At 37.9% G+C, this 21,124-nt stretch overlaps 1 protein-coding gene across 2 annotated transcripts in view; it reads right to left on the reverse strand.

Annotated features, from left to right (window-relative positions):
* GABRA1 (gamma-aminobutyric acid type A receptor subunit alpha1) overlaps window positions 1–21,124 on the reverse strand; it is a 1,147,113-nt gene that overhangs the window by 148,856 nt on the left and 977,133 nt on the right. The window contains exon 1 of one of the 2 annotated variants that reach the window (XM_049776064.1): window positions 4,719–4,722. The exons of the other annotated variant lie outside the window; for it this stretch is intronic. The gene's annotated coding sequence lies outside the window, so the exon portion shown is untranslated. Of the gene's footprint in view, window positions 1–4,718; window positions 4,723–21,124 lie in introns of those variants that run through there. 2 annotated transcript variants of the gene reach the window in all.

The raw sequence follows: 21,124 nt of genomic DNA on the forward strand, positions 1-21,124 counted from the left end.
GATTTTCTTGCTTCATTATAAGTCAAAGGGCAGAAGTCAAAGGCAGTAAGGGGATGGTCCAGGGCCAGTATATATAGTTTGTAGTCTTGCCCTCTATTTTGCAGCCTATCTGGACCTTCTGGCACATTATAGACCCAAGTGTCCCCAGCCAAAACTGATGCTTATAATCCCAAAATAGCAAGGGGCAGACAGTGGTTTTGTCAAATGAGGAAGGCAGGAGAAAAGGAGAACAACTCAAAACTTTGCTGCCTGCTAAAGCCAGTACTTTGCTCTGAAAATCTAAGGAGTGTGACAGTGCATCAACTGGTCAACCTTAGCATCACTAAGGTAGGATAGCTAGAGTTTATGTTCCTCTGATAAAATAAAATAAAAACTGCGCCAGAGAGGTGGAGCTAGAGGTAAGGTGTCTGCCTTGCAAGTGCTAGCCAATTAAGGGCCGCGGTTCGATCCCCCGGCGTCCCATATGTTCCCCCCAACCCAGGGCAATTTCTGAGCACTTAGCCAGGAGTAACCACTGAGCATCAAATGATCAAATGGGTGTGACCCATAAAACAAAAAAGGAAAAAACAAAACAAAACAAAAAAAGAAGTAAAGGCAAAAAAAAAAAAAAGGAAAGAAAATGAAAACTGCACAGCACTACCCAAGTCAATGGCTTAAAACTTAGTTTTAAGATTTAACTATAGGTTTATAAGGAATGTAGGAAATAAACAAAACTCACAGCTCATAGCAATCAGAAAATCAATGAACTTCTTCTTAAATGGAGACAAGTGGGTGGAAGAGCAGAACAATCAATCTTTTGGGCAGTTAATTTAATATCTATTTTACCAAACTGCACCACCAAACTATGCCTCTTACTAATTCTCCATATATATATATATATATATATACATGCATATATATTTAAATAAAATTTAGGTGGGTTGGCTTCCAGCCTAATTAATGCCTTTCTATTCTATTTTGGGGGGCTGGGAGGAGCATGCTCAGTGGTGCTCAAAGGCTACTATTGGCTCTGTGCTTAGAATCTTCTCCTAGAAGTGTATAATGCCTGCAATAAAACCACAAGCTTTGCCCATGCACTCGGTCCTCTGAATTATCTCTCCAGTCCTCTATATACTTATAATGCCAATTTGAGATTCATTAAAACAAAATAATCTGCCTAGATTGTCCTATTCTATGTCAGGGTTTCTTTAAAAATTTTCTTTTCTGACCCTTTTTAGTCAGTGAAGTACAACATGGGAGCCAGAGAGATACAAGGGGTAAGGCACATATATACCCTGCATTTTACGCCCCTGGTTTATTCTACAACACCACATCATCCCCAATCTCTATCACCTAGATTGCTGTAAAATACTGTGAGGTTAACAAATTTTTCATTATACTTACATTCAGTTGTGAAATCCCATGTGAGATAGTGATCTACAGTTCACCCACTGAGCCAGAGACATCATGAGTGCTCAACAAATGTTTGTATAAAGTTAGTTAGATGGGACATCTGAAATGACTATTTATGAAATATGTTTTAAGATATTGGTCATGTATCTTTGTTTGCAAAGTTTATGAAATATTTATATGTGGCCAGTATCACCCACTACTATCTAATAAAAATCCTGTTAGAAGGCCCACTGAGTAGTATTTCCTCAGAGTGGATGGCTGACCAATATTTTTGATAGTAAAGGTAATATTTCTCATGCTTAGTAACAAACATTTATTTGGCCTAAATATGAATCTCCCTTCTGCTGTATTAAGTGTGTAAAGAGTTGAGCTTTTTACTTCCAAACATAAGGTATTATACAGGCAAATTGATTAAATTTTTCTTTACCTGGAAAACTCATCACCAAAAGATAGTTAAGAACAACTTTATTTCTCAATGTCTCTTAAATTCACCATTAGGTTTTATAGGAAGGAATGTTTTGCTTTGGGACATTTGAGTACTTGCTAACTAATACTTGCCTAAGAATTAACATCCAAAAAAAAAAAAAAAGAATTAACATCCAAAGTTTGGCAGGGAAATAGCATTGGGCTGCTTAGAAAAAATTTACCAGATATATATTTGCAACACTTCCATATAAGTTTGTCTATTTTATTGCCCTTCCAAAAATCAAACCTTCCTTAGGAAGGTAGATATTTGCAATAAGCCCCTAGAATCAGGGGTAAGCAACCCAAAGCTCCAGAGCCAAATGCGGTTCTTTTGAAGCTTTGCCGGGGCTCCAACAGCAGGGCTGATAGCAGCGGGTCAGGGAACTGTATCACTTAAATATTTTAATTGGCTATTAATTTGCACAAATATATGTTTTACATTGTTAAATGAAAAAGTTCTTTTTTTTACATTTTTATTTAAACAACTTTATTACATACATGATTGTGTTTGGGTTTCAGTCATGTAAAGAACACCACCCACCACCCATCACCAGTGCAATATTCCCATAACCAATGTCTCAAACTCCCTCCTCCCCAACCAACCCCCGCCTGTACTCTAGACAGGCTTTCTATTTCCCTCGTATATTCTCATTATTAGGATAGTTCAAAACGTAGTTATTTCTCTAACTAAACTCATTCCTGTTTGTGGTGAGCTTCATGAGGTGAGCTATAACTTCCAGCCCTTTTCTCTTTTGTGTCTGAAAGTTATTATTGCAAGAATGTCTTTCATTTTTTTTAAAACCCGTACATGAGTGAGACCATTCTGCATCTCTCTCTCTCTCTCTCTCTCTCTCTCTCTCTGACTTATTTCACTCAGCATAATAGATTCCATGTACATCCATGTATAGGAAAATTTCATGACTTCATCTCTCCTGACAGCTGCATAATATTCCATTGTGCATGTGTACAACACTTTCTTTAGCCATTCATCTGTGGAAGGGTATCTTGGCTGTTTCCAGAGTCTTGCTATGGTAAATAGTGCTGCAATGAATATAGGTGTATGGAAGGGATTTTTGTATTGTATTTTTGTGTTCCTAGGGTATATTCTTAGGAGTGGTATAGCTGGGTCATATGGGAGCTTGATTTCCAGTTTGTGGAGGAATCTCCATATTGCTTTCCATAAAGGTTGAACTAGACGGCATTCCCACCAGCAGTGGATGAGAGTTCCTTTCTCTCCACATCCCCGCCAACACTGCTTGTTCTCATTCTTTGTGATGTGTGCCAATCTTTGAGGTGTGAGGTGGTAACTCATAGTTGTTTTGATTTGCATCTCCCTAATGACTAGTGATGTGGAGTATTTTTCATGTGTCTTTTGGCCATTTGTATTTCTTCTTTGTCAAAGTGTCTGTCCATTTCTTCTCCCCATTTTTTGATGGGAATACATATCTTTTTCTTGTAAATTTCTGTCAGTGCCTTGTATATTTTGGAGATTAGCCCCTTTTCTGATGGGTATCGGGTGAATAGTTTCTCCCACTCAGTGAGGGGCTCTTGTATCCTGGGCGCTATTTCTTTTGAGGAGCAGAAGCTTCTCAGTTTAATATATTCCCATCTGTTAATCTCTGCTTTCACTTGCTTGGATAGTACAGTTTCCTCTTTTAAGATGCCTTTAGTCTCAATGTCCTGTTGTTCTATATATCTTATGGTTTTGGGTATGATATCAAGAGGTCTTTCATCCATTTGGATTTAACCTTCTTACATGATGTTAGCTGGGGGTCTAAGTTCAATTTTTTTGCAAGTGGCTAGCCAGTTGTGCCAAGACCACTTGTTGAAGAGGCTTTCTTTGCTCCATTTAGGATTTCTTGCTCCTTTATCAAAAATTAGGTGATTGTATGTCTGGGGAACATTCTCTGAGTACTCGCCTATTCCACTGATCTGAGGGCCTGTCTTTATTCCGATACCATGCTGTTTTGATAATTATTGCTTTGTAGTACAGTTTAAAGTTGGGGACAGTAATTCCTCCCATATTCTTTCTCCCAATGATTGCTTTAGCTATTCTAGGGTGTTTATTGTTCCAAACAAATTTCAAAAGTGCTTGATCCACTTATTTGAAGAATGTCATGGGTATCTTTAGAGGGATCGCATTAAATCTGTACAATGCTTTGGGGAGTATTGCCATTTTAATGATGTTAATCCTGCCAATCCATGAGCAGGGTATGTGCTTCCATTTCCTTGTGTCCTCTCTTATTTCTTGGAGCAGAGATTTATAGTTTTCTTTGCATAGATCCATCACATTTTTCGTCAAGTTGATTCCAATATATTTGAGTTTGTGTGGCACTATTGTGAATGGGTTTGTTTTCTTAATGTCCATTTCTTCCTTATTACTATTGGTGTATAGATAGGCCTGCCACCTTGCTATATGAGTCTATTTTTTTCTAGAAGCTTTTTTATAGAGACCTTAGTGTTTTCCAGGTAGAGTATCATGTCATCTGCAAACAGCAAGAGCTTGACTTCTTCCTTTCCTATCTGGATTCCCTTGATATCTTTTTTTTTTTTTTTTTTTTTTTTTGCCTAATCGCTATAGCAAGTACTTCCAGTGCTATGTTAAATAGGAGTGGTGAGAGAGGACAGCTTTGACTTGTGCCAGAATTTAGAAGAAAGGCTTTCAGTTTCTCTCCATTGAGGACAATATTCTATCCTCTTAATATTATGGAGATATGTTTTGTGTGCTAGCGTGTAGTCTATCCTGGAGAATGTCCCATGTACATTAGAGAAGAATGTGTATCCAGGCTTCTGGGCATGGAGTGTCCTGCATATATCTACTAGGCCTCTTTCTTCCATATTTTTTTCAGGTCTAGTATATTCTTGCTGGCTTTCAGTCTGGTTGACCTGTCAAGTGTTGACAATGCCGTGTTGAGAACTCCAACAATTGTTATGTTGTTATTGATATTATTTTTCAGATTTGTCAACAATTTTATTAAATATTTTGCTGGCCCCTCACTCAGTGCATATATCTTTAGGAGAGTAATTTCTTCCTGCTGTACTTATCCATTGATTAATACAAAATGTCCATCTTTATCCCTTACAACTTTCCTAAGTATAAAGTTTGCATCATCTGATATTAGTATGGCCACTCCAGCTTTTTTATGAGTGTTGTTTGCTTGGATGATTTTCCTCCAGCCTTTTATTTTGAGTCTATGGTTCTTCTGACTATTCAGATGCATTTCTTATAGGCAGCAGAAGTTTGGATTGAGTTTTTGATCCATTTAGCCACTCTGTGTCTCTTAACTAGTGCATTTAGTCCATTGACATTGAGAGAAATAAATGTGCTGGGAGTTAGTGTCACTTTATATCGAAGTTTGGTGTGTCTGTTGGTCAGTCTTGTCTTATATGCCAGCTTGTACTCTTTCCTGGAGAATGTCCCATGTACATTGGAGAAGAATGTGTATCCAGGTTTTTGGGGATGGAGTGTTCTATATATATCCACTAGGCCTCTTTCTTCCATTTCTCTCCTCAGGTCTAGTATATTCTTGTTGGGTTTCAGTCTGGTTGACTATCCAGTGTTCACAAAGCCGTGTTAAGGTCCCCCACAATTATTGTGTTGTTATTGATATTATTTTTCAGATTTGTCAACAGTTGTATTAAATATTTTGCTGGCCTCTCATTCAGTGCATATATGTTTAGTAGAGTTATTTCTTCCTGCTCTACATACCCCTTGATTAATATAAAATGTCCATCTTTGTCCCTTACAACCTTCCTGAGTATAAAGTTTGCATTATCTGATATTAGTATGGCCACTCCAGCTTTTTTATGGGTGTTGTTTGCTTGGATAATTTTTCTTCAGCCTTTTATTTAGAGTCTATGTTTGTTCTGACTATTCAGGTGCGTTTCTTGTAGGCATCAGAAGGCTGGATTGAGTTTTTTGATCCATTTAGCCACTCTGTGTCTCTTGACTGGTGCATTTAGTCCATTGACGTTGAGAGAAAGATTTAATGCCATCTTTATATCAAAATTTGGTGTGTCTTTTGGTTAGTCTTGTCTTATATTAGGTCTTTCAGTTTTTATCTTAAGACTGGTTTTGTGTCTGTAAAGTTTCTGAGCTGTTTTTTGTCTGTGAAACCATGTATTCTTCCGTCAAACCGGAAAGTGAGTTTTGCTGGGTATAGTATTCTGGGTGAAGCATTTATTTCATTCAGTCTTGTCACAATATCCCACCACTGCTTTCTGGCATTGAGTGTTTCTGGTGACAGGTCTGCTGTAAATCTCAAGGGTGCTTGCTTGAACGTAATTTCCCCTTTTGATCTTGCTGTTTTCAGAATTCTGTCTCTATCTGTGGGATTTGTCATTGTGACTAGGATGTGTCTTGGGGTGGTTTTTCTGGAGTCTCTTTTGGTTGGTACTCTTAGAGCATGCAGGATTTGATCACATATATTCTTTAGCTCTGGAAGTTTCTCTGTAATGATGTTGTTGACCATTGATTCTTCCTGGAAATTTTCTTCCTGGGTCTCTGGGACTCCAATGATTCTTAAGTTGTTTTTGTTGATCTTATCATAGACTTCTATTTTCATCTGTTCCCATTCTTTGACTAATTTTTCCATTGTCTGCTCATTTGCTTTAAGTCTTTTTTCCAGTCTCTCCTGCTGTATGGAATTGTTATGTATCTCATCTTCCACAGCACCAAGTCTATTCTCAGCTTCTGCTACCCTGTCCCAGAGCTTATCCATTTTGTCATTCCTTCATTTACTGACTTTTTCAGGCCTGTTAGTTGACATGATATTTCAGTTTGGAGTTTTGTGATTTCTGTCTTCATATTTTCTTGGTTCTTATTAGTGATCTGTTCAACTCGATCCATGGTTTCTTTGAGTTTGTTGAGCATCTTCCATATTGCTAGTCTAAAGTCCTTATCTGAGAGGTTGATTAGTTGGTTGGTCATTATCTGGTCATCAGAATTGTCATCTTCATTCTCTATGTCTGATGCTGGCCTGCATTGTTTCCCCATTGTCACACTTGTATTGTGGGTTTTTCTACGTGTTGTGGTGGTATTCATTGGCTATATGATGCAAGCAGCACACTCCTCTGGCTCCGCCCTTTCTAGATGGGCTGACTTGCCTCTAAGGGAGGGGAGTCCTCCGTGGATGAAGCCTCACACCGGATCAAATCTTAGGCCCGAGCATGCAACAGAGAACAGTCTGGAGAGAAATGCTTGCTTCTGTGATCTAGCACAGTTCTTAGTGTGATTTTTTCTTCTTGCTGCAATGGTGTTCTTTTCTTAGAAAGAGCACATGGCCGCATAGCGAAGTGAAGCGGCCATGCTCTGCTGGAGCCTCTTTTCGGCCCACTCCCAAGAGTTTCACGCAAGAGGACAGTAGACAGACATACACAGGTAGCACTCACAGTTTTTCACAGTTGGGCCCCACTGGGCAGTAGTTTTGTGGATTTTCCCAGCCTGATGTCACAAACAGGGGACCAGTCTTGTCTTAAATTAGACCATTCAGTTTTTCTTTTAAGAATGGTTTTGAGTCTGTAAAGTTTCTGAGCTGTTGTTTGTCTGTGAAACCATGTATTTTTCCTTCAAACCTGAAAGTCAGTTTTGCTGTGTGCAGTATTTTAGGCGAAGCATTTATTTCATTGAGTTTTGTCACTATGTCCCACCACTGCCTTCTGGCCTTGAGTGTTTCCGGTGACTGGTCTGCAGTAAATATCAAGGATGTTCCCTTGAATGTAATTTCTCTTTTCGATCTTGCTGCTTTCAGAATTCTGTATCTGTGGGATTTGTCATTGTGACTAGGATGTGTTTTGGGGTTTTTTTTCTGGGTTCTCTTTTATTTGATACTCTTCGGGCATGCAGGATTTGATTGCATGTATTCTTTAGCTCTGGTAGTTTCTCTTTAATGATGTTCTTGACTGTTGATTCTTCCTGGAGATCTTCTTCCTGGGTCTCTGGGACTCCAATGATTCTTAAGTTGTTTCTGTTGAGCTTATCATAGACTTCTATTTTCATCTGTTTTCATTCTTTGAGTAATTTTTCCATTGTTTGATCATTTGCTTTAAGCCTTTTTTCCAAGTTCTTCTGTTGTGTGTAGTTGTTATTCATCTCATCTTCCAGTGTACTTATTCTATCCTGAGCTGCTGTTAACCCATGGGAAAGCTCATCTATGTTTTTCTTCAATTCATCTACTGAGATTTTCAGACCTGTTATTTGACCTGAAATTTCAGTTTGGAGTTTTCTGATTTCTCTTCATATTCTCTTGATTCTTATTAGTGTTCTCTTCTATACTTTCTTTGAGTTCTTTAAACATCTTCCATCTTGCGACTCTAAAGTCCCTATCTGAGAGACTGACTAGTTGGTTGGTCATGTTCAAGTCATCAGAGTTGCCATCATCATTCTCTATGTCTGGCACTGGCCTGCGTTGTTTCCCCATTGTCATACTTGTATTGTGGTTTTTCTACGTGTTGTGGTTGTATTCATTGGTTAAATGATGTGCACGGCTGGGAAGCGAAGCGGAGCGGCTGTGCTCCTCTGGCTCCCCCCTTTCTGGGCTTGTAAACTCACCTTCAGGGAAGGCTTCAGGGAAGGCAAGCCATCCACAGATTAGCCACACACAGGATGAAATCAGGCCAAAAATGGAGCACAGCACAGAAGACAGGAAAAAAGGTGTGCTGGCATCTGAATTCCAGCCAGGTTCCTTAATTCTGTCTCTCACTCTGAAGCAGGCAGGATCACTGGCAGAAATGCTGATGAAATCCAGTCTTAGGCAGCTGGAAACCGCATGGCCCAAGATGGCTTTTGCACCCTTCTGACTCGCAGCAGAAACCAGCAGAAATCAGTGTGTGTACATCCGACCCACCTCTGCAGCAGGCAGGATCACCAGCAGGAACGCTGATGAAATCCAGTCTCAGGAAGCTGGAAACCGCATGGCCCAAGATGGCTTTTGCGCCCTTCTGACTCCTGGCAGAAACCAGCAGGAATCAGTGTGTGTAAGTCACGAACCACCTCTGAAGCAGGCAGGATCACCGGCAGGAACGCTGATGAAATCCAGTCTCAGGCAGCTGGAAACCGCATGGCCCAAGATGGCTTCTGCGCCCTTCTGACTCCCGGCAGAAACCATCAGGAATCAGTGTATGTACAATGAAAAAGTTCTTTCTTTCTTCCAATTCACAGCAGGATCTTGTATATAGTATTAAGATAAGAAACAATGTATGCAGTGCTATATTTGTTTTAAATGTGCAATAATTTTGCGGCTCCCAGGGTTTTTTTTCCTTTCCTTTGGAAACAAGTCCAAGTGGCTCTTTATGTCTTTCTTAAAGGTTGCAGACCCCTGCAAGCCTAGATCAAAAAACTTGTTCCCTTAGAAAAAGGAAATTCGATAGGAAAACTTGGCACTTGGCATCTTGCTATATCTATATCAGTATTGACACCTAAGGCCTGACTAGAGAGAAACAGCTTCGAAATTTAGCTTCTTTTTATCCTCTGGGCTTTTAATTGAAATATATCTATTCATAAGGTCTGCAAACCTCCTAGAGCCATGTGAATTGTTTTTAAAGATCAAAAAATGTATTCTGATAAAGCTTCTGTTAACAAGAGAGTTATGTTTTACTTTGCAAAGAAACAAATGAAAGCAAGAATTTTTTATGCCAGTGATAGGCAAAATTACCCATATATACCCCTAATTCTTCACATTATAATTAGAACATCTTATGCTCCCACATAACCTTGTGTGCTCTCTAATATTTCAGATTTTTCCCTCCATACACCAACTTTCCTAGAGGAAATTCAAAGCAATTCTCAAATAATTGGACAAAGCTAGCTGCATCAGGCCAGTTTAGATTTAGTAACAGATTCAGTATATCACCAACGTTGGTGATAAGAAAAAACCCTCAAGGGGTCAATCCTAGCTTCAAGTGATAATAGGGATATTCTTGTTTGCTTAATTAAAGAAGGTGGATTTATAACTTCTGGTACTTTAAATTTACCTGGAAAGATGAGGATGTGGAATTACCATGTCATGCTGACAGGCTTATTCCTAGGGAAAATGAGCTCTTCCTCATGTTTCTAATGATCTTTATTTAAGCATTTTTATTTATCACCTTGACTAATTGTTATATTGAGTAAATGTGTAGGATTACTACCCTGGTTAAAAATCAACCAATGGATTCTCTTTGTCCTTAAGATACAATTCACATTCTACCATGTACATCAATTGACTATGAACAGATATTGATGCCATAATCTCTTGAGCTATCTATTACTAGCCATTTTGACAGTGATTAACCATTTCCCCTCCAAGCTCAGGAGGTTTCTCTTGAATGACAAAATAAAAGATGTTTTTACATTTTATTTACCAATAGAATTCTTTGTTAAACTATATCTTTAGAATGGGTATGGCTTATTTGTTTTCATTTTGTTTTTACTAAAGCAAAATCATGTTAGGATGAAATTTACTTAGAAAGTCATGAAGGGGAAAAGAGGAATATGTGTTCAATAGTGACCATGGCCTCCTTAAGAATACAAAAAAGCAAAGATACATATTTAAGAGAGAACATGAACTTGAAAGAGTAAGCCTAGGATGGTTTATTAGAATCCTTTTTACTGATTAACTAGTAAAGGCCTGATATTTGAGTTTTCAGTTAGACTATGTTAACTACAGAAAATAAAAACGGAGCTGTGGCACAACTGGTAGGGCATCTGCCTTGACCATGCTAACCTAGGACTGAGCAAGGTTTGAAACCTGCTGTCCCATATGGTCCCCCAAGCCAGGGGCAATTTCTCACTGCATAGCCAGAAATAATCACTGAGCAGCAATGGGTTTGGCCCAAAAACAAAAAAAAATTTTTTCATTGAATTAATATTCCCAGACATATCAGGCTTTTATCCTCTTTTTAAAATTATGTTAATTAGAATTTTTTGAGGAATCCCTAAAATCGTATCTTTTACAAATAAGTAGACCCTGCATAACCTCACTGACCACTCCATCTGTAAAATTTTAATAACATCACTTAGCATGAAATGCATTTTCTAACTTGGACCCATCACTCATTTGTTCTGTGTGATAGATGTCATAGCATTTTTAGCATGTTTGGTTTGCAAGTAATTTAGCATTTCTAAAAGTTCCTTCATGACTTGAGTTTTATTCAGAGTTATGATGTTCGAAAATGAGCCATGATGTCTGCTTAATTTATCCTATGAACTGAGATATTTTTATTAATTTTCTAACTTTTGAGTATGGTTTTTTTCTTTTCTTTTGCTTTCTTTTTCTTCCTTTAACTTTTGCTTTCTCTGAAGCAAAGCCAATTTTAAAATTAATTAGATTTATACACTAACAATATTGTATTACTTGCTCTGACTGATGTAAATTTTCACATCCGAAATTAATATAATATTTGATATGACCATTAGATATGTTAAATTTTGTTGTCTCTTTAGTTTTTATTCATATAGAATGTACTTGAGATATGGTGCTATCTAAAAATTAAAAGGATGAAAGGTGATATTGTTAGAAAGCCAGGAAAGAAGAAAAGAAAGGACATCTAGCTGTTAAGGGTCCAAGAAAGCTCACCACCTCAAATAAAGACCACGAATCTTCAAAGAATACAATTAGCAAAATCAGGTTTATTGATTCCAGCTAGCTTGTCTGCACTGAAACTGCAAGCCCGGGCAATCTAGGGAGATGTCTTTTATAGGTTTAAGAACTCTTAGTAGGAGGGTTGATATGGAAAGTAGGGCTTGTAGAATGCACCAATCCTTAGTCCAGGTTCAAAACCAATATCCAATCAGATAGTGAACTTGTCCTTTTTCAAATAAGGCGAAAACCTTAGGAGGAGAGAGCAAAAGTCCTTTATTTTGCCCAAATATGTCAAGTTCCTCTTAGGAGGGGCGTTAGCTAATGGTTACCAGGGCAGACAAGATGGGGGTGAAGAAAGTCTTAACAAGCATCTATATCTGATTTCCAATCTGAACTATTATCATCATCTAACATCTATTTTCACAAATTTTCCTTAACAATACCACATTCTAAGGAATATTTTTAATGGTATTTCCTGAGTAGTATACTCGCCATGTCATTTCCCCCCAAAACTCATGACTTGAAGACAAAACCAATGTGAAGTAACCAGAGGCTGTTTGTCTTACCAGTACTTCCTCCCTAAAAATATAATTAATGAGCCTTTTAAAATACCTATTCACTTATGCTTTATTCAGAGGTGTGTAGTAGCCATACAATGAGTGCCATTGAGGCATGTGGGAATTCTTAGTACAGATAGAGAACATAATTCATAACACCTCCAAGCCCCACAACAGAACTTCAGTGAATTTGGTAGAAATAAAATTAAGAGACAAGATATTATACTTTCATGTATGTGACCCATTATATAGAGATACAGGGCCTCTACTTGGAAACAGGCAAACTTACTGACAAAGTAATTAATCAGTACCTCCTCACAAATAATATAAACAGAGTTTGATATTGAGAGATGTAGAGTTAAGATCAGCTCTGAACCCTTAGAGAAAAAAAAGCAGCCTGAACCATGTGAACAACAACGTACCCAAACAGTCATAATTGTTTCTAAACATCACTACTTTCCACCTTCATTGGAAATTGCAATATTCGTTGTTAAATGAGTCAGTCGCAGCTCTCATCCTAAATGGAATAACCTTGTACTTTTGCTTCTCTTTGAGAAAAATACAGAGTTCTGTCAGCTTTTCCCTACTTAATCATGTGTTGAATCAAAGGTGCTTCTTTTAGGACACTTTTTCTTTAAATGAGTCCCTTAGCAAGTCTAGATGTTAAAATCACACATCCTCACCTGCATGTTCTTCAGAAGAGTTGGTGCTATGCACGGGTCCTCATTAAGAAGGCTACAGAATCTTGATGTTATTTAATATAGAGAAAATGATACCTCGTGTCTGGGTATCATATATTGTGAATTTAAAAATAAATGTAAGATATCGCAGTCAGGTGAACTTACTGGCTCAGGAATTTTAAATAGTGAAAAATGATTCCGTAATTAGGACATCTTAGGGGGACTATTTTTATTCATTCTTTAATTCTTTTTTGTTGTTGTTGTTTTGTTTTTTGGGTCACACCTGCTTCTGTGCTCAGAAATTCATTCTTTAATTCTTAAAGGTTATCATATTATTTGTAAATTTTCACAAGAAGATTTTGTATATGCATGATTCTAAAATTTTAATGCACATATCTTAGCACAGGAAACTACACTAAGTTAGAATTAAATATAGTTGATTTGTAATTAGAACTCTGGAGGATCTCAAGTAATAAATTCCTCCTTATCAAACTATTTCTATTGTGCTATTGTGCTAGAAAGTGAATGATTGACTTAGATAACAAATAGAAAACACCTAGCAATATGATGGCATCCAGGTCAGTTATCACTTCTTCTTTCTTAAATAGAATTTAACTTCCAATTTATTCTTAGAAAATTTCTGTAGACAAAAGTAAATTAGAGGTAAAGTATATTATCACCCTTCACCCAGATATCTTAGGCCTCATATTGTAAACAATTCTCTAGTAGTATAATTCTATAGAACACTATATTGTAGACTATAACAAAATTTAAAGAGGATAGAGTGAAAATGTGTTTTATTTTTATAAACATCAATAGGTTAATTATTTAAATACTAAAATGAATGATATCTATGGAACACCGACTTATGAATATCCTGGCATTAATAGTTTATTTTGATGCATATTTCTGAATGTGGTCAACTTTGATGTAATAGTCCATAGTTTCTTAAAAATATTTTTATTCTCATATTTTCATCTTAATTGGATTAATATTCCTTTCACTCTAATTTTTTAATTTTGGAATGTTAGAAATAAAGAAAATGTTAGCCATAAATTTTATGAAGCCTTTTATTTTTATTTTTAATTCCCAATTTTATTGGTTATTAAAATTCAAAATTAGCCATCGTAAATGCCTTAAAATGAGATTCCTGGACTTGTGATATGGTTCCTGTGGTAGAGCATTTCCTTTTCATGTATATGGCTGCCTTGAGTTAGATTCCTAATACTTAATGTGTATTCCACTGTCCTCCCCAAATACTGCCAAAAAAGGGCAACACTAGCATTGCAACAGGAACAGTAGCAATCACCAAAAATGGGATTCTTAAGAACCAGCATTATCCTTGTTTCTTTTTCTTTCTTTCTTTCTTTCTTTCTTTCTTTCTTTCTTTCTTTCTTTCTTTCTTTCTTTCTTTCTTTCTTTCTTTCTTTCTTTCTTTCTTTCTTTCTTTCTTTCTTTCTTTCTTTCTTTCTTTCTTTCTTCCTTCTTCTTCCTTCTTCCTTCCTTCTTTCCTTTCTTCTTCTTCTTTCTTTCTTTCTTTCTTTCTTTCTTCTCTTTCTTCTCCTTCCTTCCTTCCTTCCTTCCTTTCCTTCTCTTTCTTTCTTTCTTTCTTTCTTTCTTTCTTTCTTTCTTTCTTTCTTTCTTTCTTTCTTTCTTTCTTTCTTTCTTTCTTTCTTTCTTTCTTTCTTTCTTTCTTTCTTTCTTTCTTTCTCTCTCTCTCTCTTTCTTTCTTTCTTTCTTTCTTTCTTTCTTTCTTTCTTTCTTTCTTTCTTTCTTCTTCTTCTTTCTTTTCTTTCTTCTTTCTTCTTTCTTTTTTCTTTCTTTCTTTCTTTTTCTTTCTTTCTTTCTTTCTTTCTTTCTTTCTTTCTTTCTTTCTTTCTTTCTTTCTTTCTTTCTTTCTTTCTTTCTTCTTTCTTTCTTTTTCTTTCTTTTCTCCTTCCTTCCTTCCTTCCTTCCTTCTTTCTTTCTTTCTTTCTTTCTTTCTTTCTTTCCCTCTCTCTCTCTTTCTTTCTCTTTCTTTCTTTCTTTCTTTCTTTCTTTCTTTCTTTCTTTCTTTCTTTCTTTCTTTCTTTCTTTCTTTCTTTCTTTCTTTCTTTCTTTCTTTCTTTCTTTCTTTCTTTCTTTCTTTCTTTCTTCTTTCTTTCTTTCTCTTTCTTTTCTCCTTCCTTCCTTCCTTCCTAATTCTTTCTTTCTTTTTCTTTCTTTTCTCCTCCCTCCCTCCCTCCTCCCTCCCTCCCTCCCTCCCTCCCTCCTTCCTGCCTCCCTCCCTCCCTTCTTCCTTCCTTCCTTCCTCCCTCCCTCTTTCTTTTCTTTTCTTTTCTTTTCTTTTCATTTCTTTTCTTTTTGGTGTTTGGTTTTCGGATCATTCCCGGAAGAGCTCAGGGGTTCCTTCTAGCTCTATGCTCAGAAATCACTCGTGGCAGGCTTGAGGAACATTATGGGAGGCCAGTATTTGAACCACCATTCTTCTGCATGCAAAGCAAGTGCCCTATCTCCATACTATCTCTCCAACCCCTGTCTTTGTTTCTTAAATGGAAAATTCTTTTTATTTTATTTTTTAAGAGGACAAGGTGAAATGACAGTGGGCAGACAATCACCCATAAACAGAATTCTCAGAAGAAATCCCCTTGCTAACATCTTAATTTTGAACTTTTAACCAACAAACATTTAAAAAAAACTAGTTATTATTAAATGGAAAATTCTTAGACCAAATATCAGTTTTGAGGTATATGTGAATAGGGAGGGGCCTTACTCATTTTGTGGATACAACAATGAAGCAAAAACATTTTATATTCATACCTCAGAAGCTCCTTTACCAAAAACCAAGATGGCTTCTGCCTAAGGGACACTAGCACTTCTGCAGTGGGCGGAGCATCGTGCCTAGTCTCTCAAGGCTGAGCAAAGTGGGAAACCAGAAGCCAACTGAGGGAGACAGAAAGGCATTTCCGGTTAGTATCCTCCGAGGGAGCGTGGCCACTGCAGCTCTGTGGAAGGATACCAGAGACTTTGGTCACATGTTGAAGAGCAGCATTGTGTCCCTGAAACAAAGTCCTGATAGCTGTACAGAGGGTCGGGTTGGGCGCCCAAGACATTTTGCTCGAGGGGTCCCCTACTGCCCTGTGCACTGCGGGCTCTCCCCACCCGCTTCCCTTCCACAGCCCTGGGTCTCCGACCATCCGATGCCCAGCAGGCTCTCCCCAGGCCTCTCCACCTCTGTCCACAGCCCAGCTACTAGAAGCTTCTCTCAGCAACCTGCCAGCTCCCCCCACAGCTCAAGACCTAGTTCTGCGCCCTGAGGCCCCCAAGGCGCTCCCAACGGCCCGTGGCCCACCTGCAACCCACACACCACACGGCCTTGCCCAGCACCCTGATGCCCAGCGGGCTTCTCGCATGCTAAGACGCCCAGCCAGGAATCCCCACGATCCTCCTGCTCCCCCCATTCTCTCCCCAAGGCCCAAGGCCCCACTGGGGCTACCCATGGCCAGACACCCAGCCAGAACCCCTCAAATTTCACAGCCACCTCCACCTCGCATGGGCTTCCCACTCCCATCACGACCACCAGCTAGAGATGCTCCTCCCAGATACACTGGCTGCTATGCCCACAACACTTTTGTACCCCCAAGGTTCTGACCCCCAGAGGGAACCCCATTTGCCTCTGCAGCTGCCCCAGCAGCTTAACACCCCACTGGCTCATCCCAACAGTAGTGAATTTAGTAATCTGCATTTTGCAGCCACAGCACACTGTGAAACTGGTGTTTCTGCACAGGACCCTGGAGAGTAAGTATAAGCAGCAGTCCAGTTCCTGGGTGTCATGGTTACTAGACATATTGCAATTTATTTGACTCTATTCTCAGTTGTAGATGTTAAGAGTTTGGTATCCCCTCCCCCCACACACACACACATACACATGCTGTCCAAACCCTGTGCTCCTTGAAAAGGCAAATATGGAGTCTGTTTTTAGTGCCAAAGCCTGGGTCCATAAAGTTATGGAGAGCCGGTAACTGTAGTCCAGGGTGCTGCAGGAGAGTCTATACAAGGACAGAATCCTGGAGGCGATGGTCTCCTCAAGTCATAACTTGTGGGAGAGAAACATAACACTTTGTGCTAGGACAATGAGTGGAAATGAGGTATGGTTTAGTTAAGGAAAGCTTCAAAAGAGCACCACTTTTCAAATGGAAGGACATCTTACTATTATAAACCATGCATGGAAGGGGTGTTCACAGAAAGGGATGGGTCTTGTACATGGAGAACCTGATTCCATCCTGACACCCAGAGAGTGGTCCAGCTCCTGGGCATCTCAAGGTATGGTTTCATAATGGTAGAGTGACCATTTTTGGTGGACCTTTTCCAGTGACAAAATTTTAAAATGGACACATCTGTATTGTTCAGCAAACCTTACTCCTACAATCATGGGGAGAACAGATGGCACCCTGCTAAAACTATTTAGCAAATCATAATATTTTGCTGTAGAAAGGCAGGAATGTGGAGGGACAAGGTAAAGGATGGTGCTGAACCTCCCACTATAGCAGAGGACTGCCCTGCACAATAAAAGTCTTAGCTGACTACACCTCAACCTTTACTGACAGCAGATCATGGTGTCATATCACAGTCTCCATAGATGTGTCCAATGATTCTTAGCATAAGTCTCTTCCTCCTCCTCTTCCTCTCCTCCTCCTCTTCTTCTTTTTCTCCTCCTCCTCCTCTTCTCCTCCTTCTCCTCCTCTTCTTCTTCTCCTCCTCCTCCTCCTCCTCCTCCTCCTCCTCCTCCTCCTCCTCCTCCTCCTTCTTCTTCTTCTTCTTCTTCTTCTTCTTCTTCTTCTTCTTCTTCTTCTTCTTCTTCTTCTTCTTCTTCTTCTTCTTCTTCTTCTCCTCCTTCTCCTCCTCCTCCTCCTCCTCCTCCTCCTCCTCCTCCTCCTCCTCCTTCTTCTTCTTCTTCTTCTTCTTCTTCTTCTTCTTCTTCTTCTTCTTCTACTTTTTATTTTTTGTTTTTTGGGCCACACCTGCTGATCCTCAGGGGGTTACTCTTGACTATACACTCAGAAATTGTTCCTGGCTTGGGGGACCATATGGGACTCCGGGGGATCAAACCACAGTTCATCCTAGGTTAGTTCATGCAAGACAGATGTTCTACTGCTTGCACCACCACTCTGGCCCTTTTCTGGTTCTTTATTCATAATCATTTACTTATTCATTCTTTCTATTAGCTTGCTTGGCTATAGAACCCTGCAGTAGCAAGCTTGTTGGTTAGACCACCACAAAATACTTTAGATTGGGTGGATAAGAAAACAGAAACTTTTATTTGAACAGATTCATAGATTAGTATTTTTATATTGGTATAATGGCAGGATTCTCTTCCTGGCTTGTCAAGGGCTACTGTCTCCCTGTGACCTCACATTGCCTTTCCTAGATGTCTATAAAGAGTTACATACCCACAAATATAACTAGAGAGATTCTCCTCTTACTAAGTCACTGATCCGAAGAAGTCAGGTCTTCAACTGGATTTTGTGTTTGTTTTTGACCACACCCTGCTGCACTCTAACTTTGCTACTGACTCTCCACTCAGAAATTACTCCTGGCAGCTTTGGGATACCACACAGGATGCCAGGGATTGAACACAGTTGGCCACTTGCAAGGTAAATGTTCGACCCATTTTGCTATTACTCTTGGCTCCCAGGTTTCCATTCTTATAAGTTCTTTTTAACCAGAACTGCCCCTGAAAGACTCTTACAGTCATGTTGAAAGTTGGAGCTTCAATATAGGAATTTGAGGATAACAATGGCCCCGGGTACGTTATTCATAAGAAAAAATATGTTAGAATTAGTTACAAAGGAACTCAGAATATTCAACATGTCAATTTTAATGCATTTGGCCATTCCACAGGTAATCCTATTAAATTTGCTAAAATTATCATGCATTGCAATACATTCTATGATATTTTTATTTTCTCAAGTAATTTATCAAAATTAAATTAGCCTAAATAATATAATTCTCTCTTATTTCCTTTAGAACACCTTCTATTGCCTAGTCCCCAGAATATTGTTATGCACTTGGTGGAAATGTAAGTATTTAAGTACTTAAGTATTAAGAGCTCAGAGTATATTTGTACTGATGATTGAAAGCTAGAGATTGCATACAAGATAGTCATGCTGACATATTTCATAAATTTTTTTCTAGTAACTATTTTTTTTCAGTTACAAATGCAATCCTATTTCCATTGTGCTTCAGCATTTTCCAGAGGGAGGACATGTTTGTAATTATGGTGATTAAAGAAAGATATTTTTTAAAAAATGATGGTCATTGGCTTTTCACAGGTAGTAAAAAAATAAAACAAATGCAACCCTATTCTTTTTAGATAAGGGAGGGATGAAAAGAGGTGAGAAATATATATTTCATATATGCATATATTTTTTAATTTCAGATAACTTCAATGTGTGATATCTGCTTCACAGATACAGAACATTTATAAGTTGAAGTAGCTGCTAAGTGACAGAGATCTTGTCTGAGGAATTGCTACTTCTCAAAAGAATAGTATTGAATATCGACCAATAAAGATATTAGTAATAATTTTAGGGAAATATTAATGTTAATCTTAAAAGTTTAGAGGCACCAATATACTTTTGTCTACATTCTGATACCTCTCAGAATTTATTTAAAATATACTTGTTCTTTCTTTGGTTGAAAGTCTTTGGAAAATTTTGTAGTGTCTTATTAAAAGTTTGATAAAAAATTTTTTAAACAAGTAATATGATAGAGATTGCAATAGTGACTGTATATCCCCAAAGGAAAAGTCAGAATTTCTATATTTACATCCTAAACAAGTTAATATTTTAGTAATATTTTTATTTAAACACCATAATTATAAGCATGATTCTAGTGGAATTCAGTCATAAACAGAACACCCCCTTCACCATGCAACATTCCCACCACTGATATCCCCAATCTTCTTCCTCCTAGGAGCAATTTTTATCTTTCTTTTCTTTCTTTCTTTCTTTCTTTCTTTCTTTCTTTCTTTCTTTCTTTCTTTCTTTCTTTCTTTCTTTCTTTCTTTCTTTCTTTCTTTCTTTCTTTCTTTCTTTCTTTCTTTCTTTCTTTCTTTCTTTCTTTCTTTCTTTCTTCTTTCTCTTTCTTCTCTCTCTTTCTTTCTTTCTTTTCTTCTTTCTTTCTTTCTTTCTTTCTTTCTTTCTTTCTTTCTTTCTTTCTTTCTTTCTTTCTTTCTTTCTTTCTTTCTTTCTTTCTTTCTTTCTTTCTTTCTCTCTCTCTCTCTCTTTCTTTCTTTCTTTCTTTCTTTCTTTCTTTCTTTCTTTCTTTCTTTCTTTCTTTCTTTCTTTCTTTCTTTCTTTCTTTCTTTCTTTCTTTCTTTCTTTCTTTCTTTCTTTCTTTCTTTCTTTCTTCTTCCTTCCTTCTTCCTTCCTTCCTTCCTTCCTTCCTTCCTTCCTTCCTTCCTTCCTTCCTTCCTTCCTTCCTTCCTTCCTTCCTTCCTTCCTTCCTTCCTTCCTTCCTTTCTTTCTTTCATAATAATTTTTATTTTGACCAAAGTGATTACAAATATTTTAGGTACATAATGACATTGAATCAGGGGCATTCCCACCACCAATGTTGTCCTCCCTCCACCCCTGCTCCCAGTATGCATCCCATATAGGTTCTCCTTTGCTCCAGGGCTCTTAGTATAAGTGGTCGCCTCTGTGTCTAGCTTGTTGTAGATTGGGTATCAATTCTGTTGTCCTTGGCTTTGGATTTGGTGTTTAAATCTGATCATTTTTTATTTCTACTATAATGTTGATACGACTGTTTGGTCATGGTACCCTCCATTATTTTCCTCTCAATTTATGAGGAAAAACAAGATGGTTCAAGTTATGTGGCTTTGTTTGAAGGGAAATAGCAGGGGAGATCAAACAAGCAAAAATTGGAAGGGGTTCTTCTAGAGGCTATTAATATCAATTTAAGAGAAGAAAGGGAAAAGAGAAGAAAAACATAACAATACAAAAATATCAAACAAACAAACAAACAAACAAAAAAACCCACAGCAATAAAGAATAACCACAGTCCCAAAATAAAAACAAAACAAAGCAAAAGCAAAATAAAAAAAACTAAAAACAATCATAATAACAAAAATATTCTGTTTCTCTCTCTCTCTCTCTCTCTCTCTCTCTCTCTCTCTCTCTCTCTCTCTTGCATAGGCACAGTAAATATTGGGGGAGATTATAAAAAGAATTTCCTTGGCCTAAGAGATACAGGGTTTCTCCGCCCTTGAATATACTGTCATGGGAATAACTACAGGCTCAGTAAATGCTCTTTTACTCTCCCCTAGGTCCTTTTGTGATGTCTGGAAACTTTCCTCTCAGTCATGGAAGTTTCATTTTTTAAACGCAGTCATCATGTAGGGGAATTTACAAACATATACCCACAATATTATCAATTAATATTTTCAAGAATGTGTACAATATTGTGACTAATCACCAAACTTTATTTC

Source organism: Suncus etruscus, chromosome 6 (genome assembly GCF_024139225.1).
Source record: "Suncus etruscus isolate mSunEtr1 chromosome 6, mSunEtr1.pri.cur, whole genome shotgun sequence".
NCBI lineage: Eukaryota > Metazoa > Chordata > Mammalia > Eulipotyphla > Soricidae > Suncus > Suncus etruscus.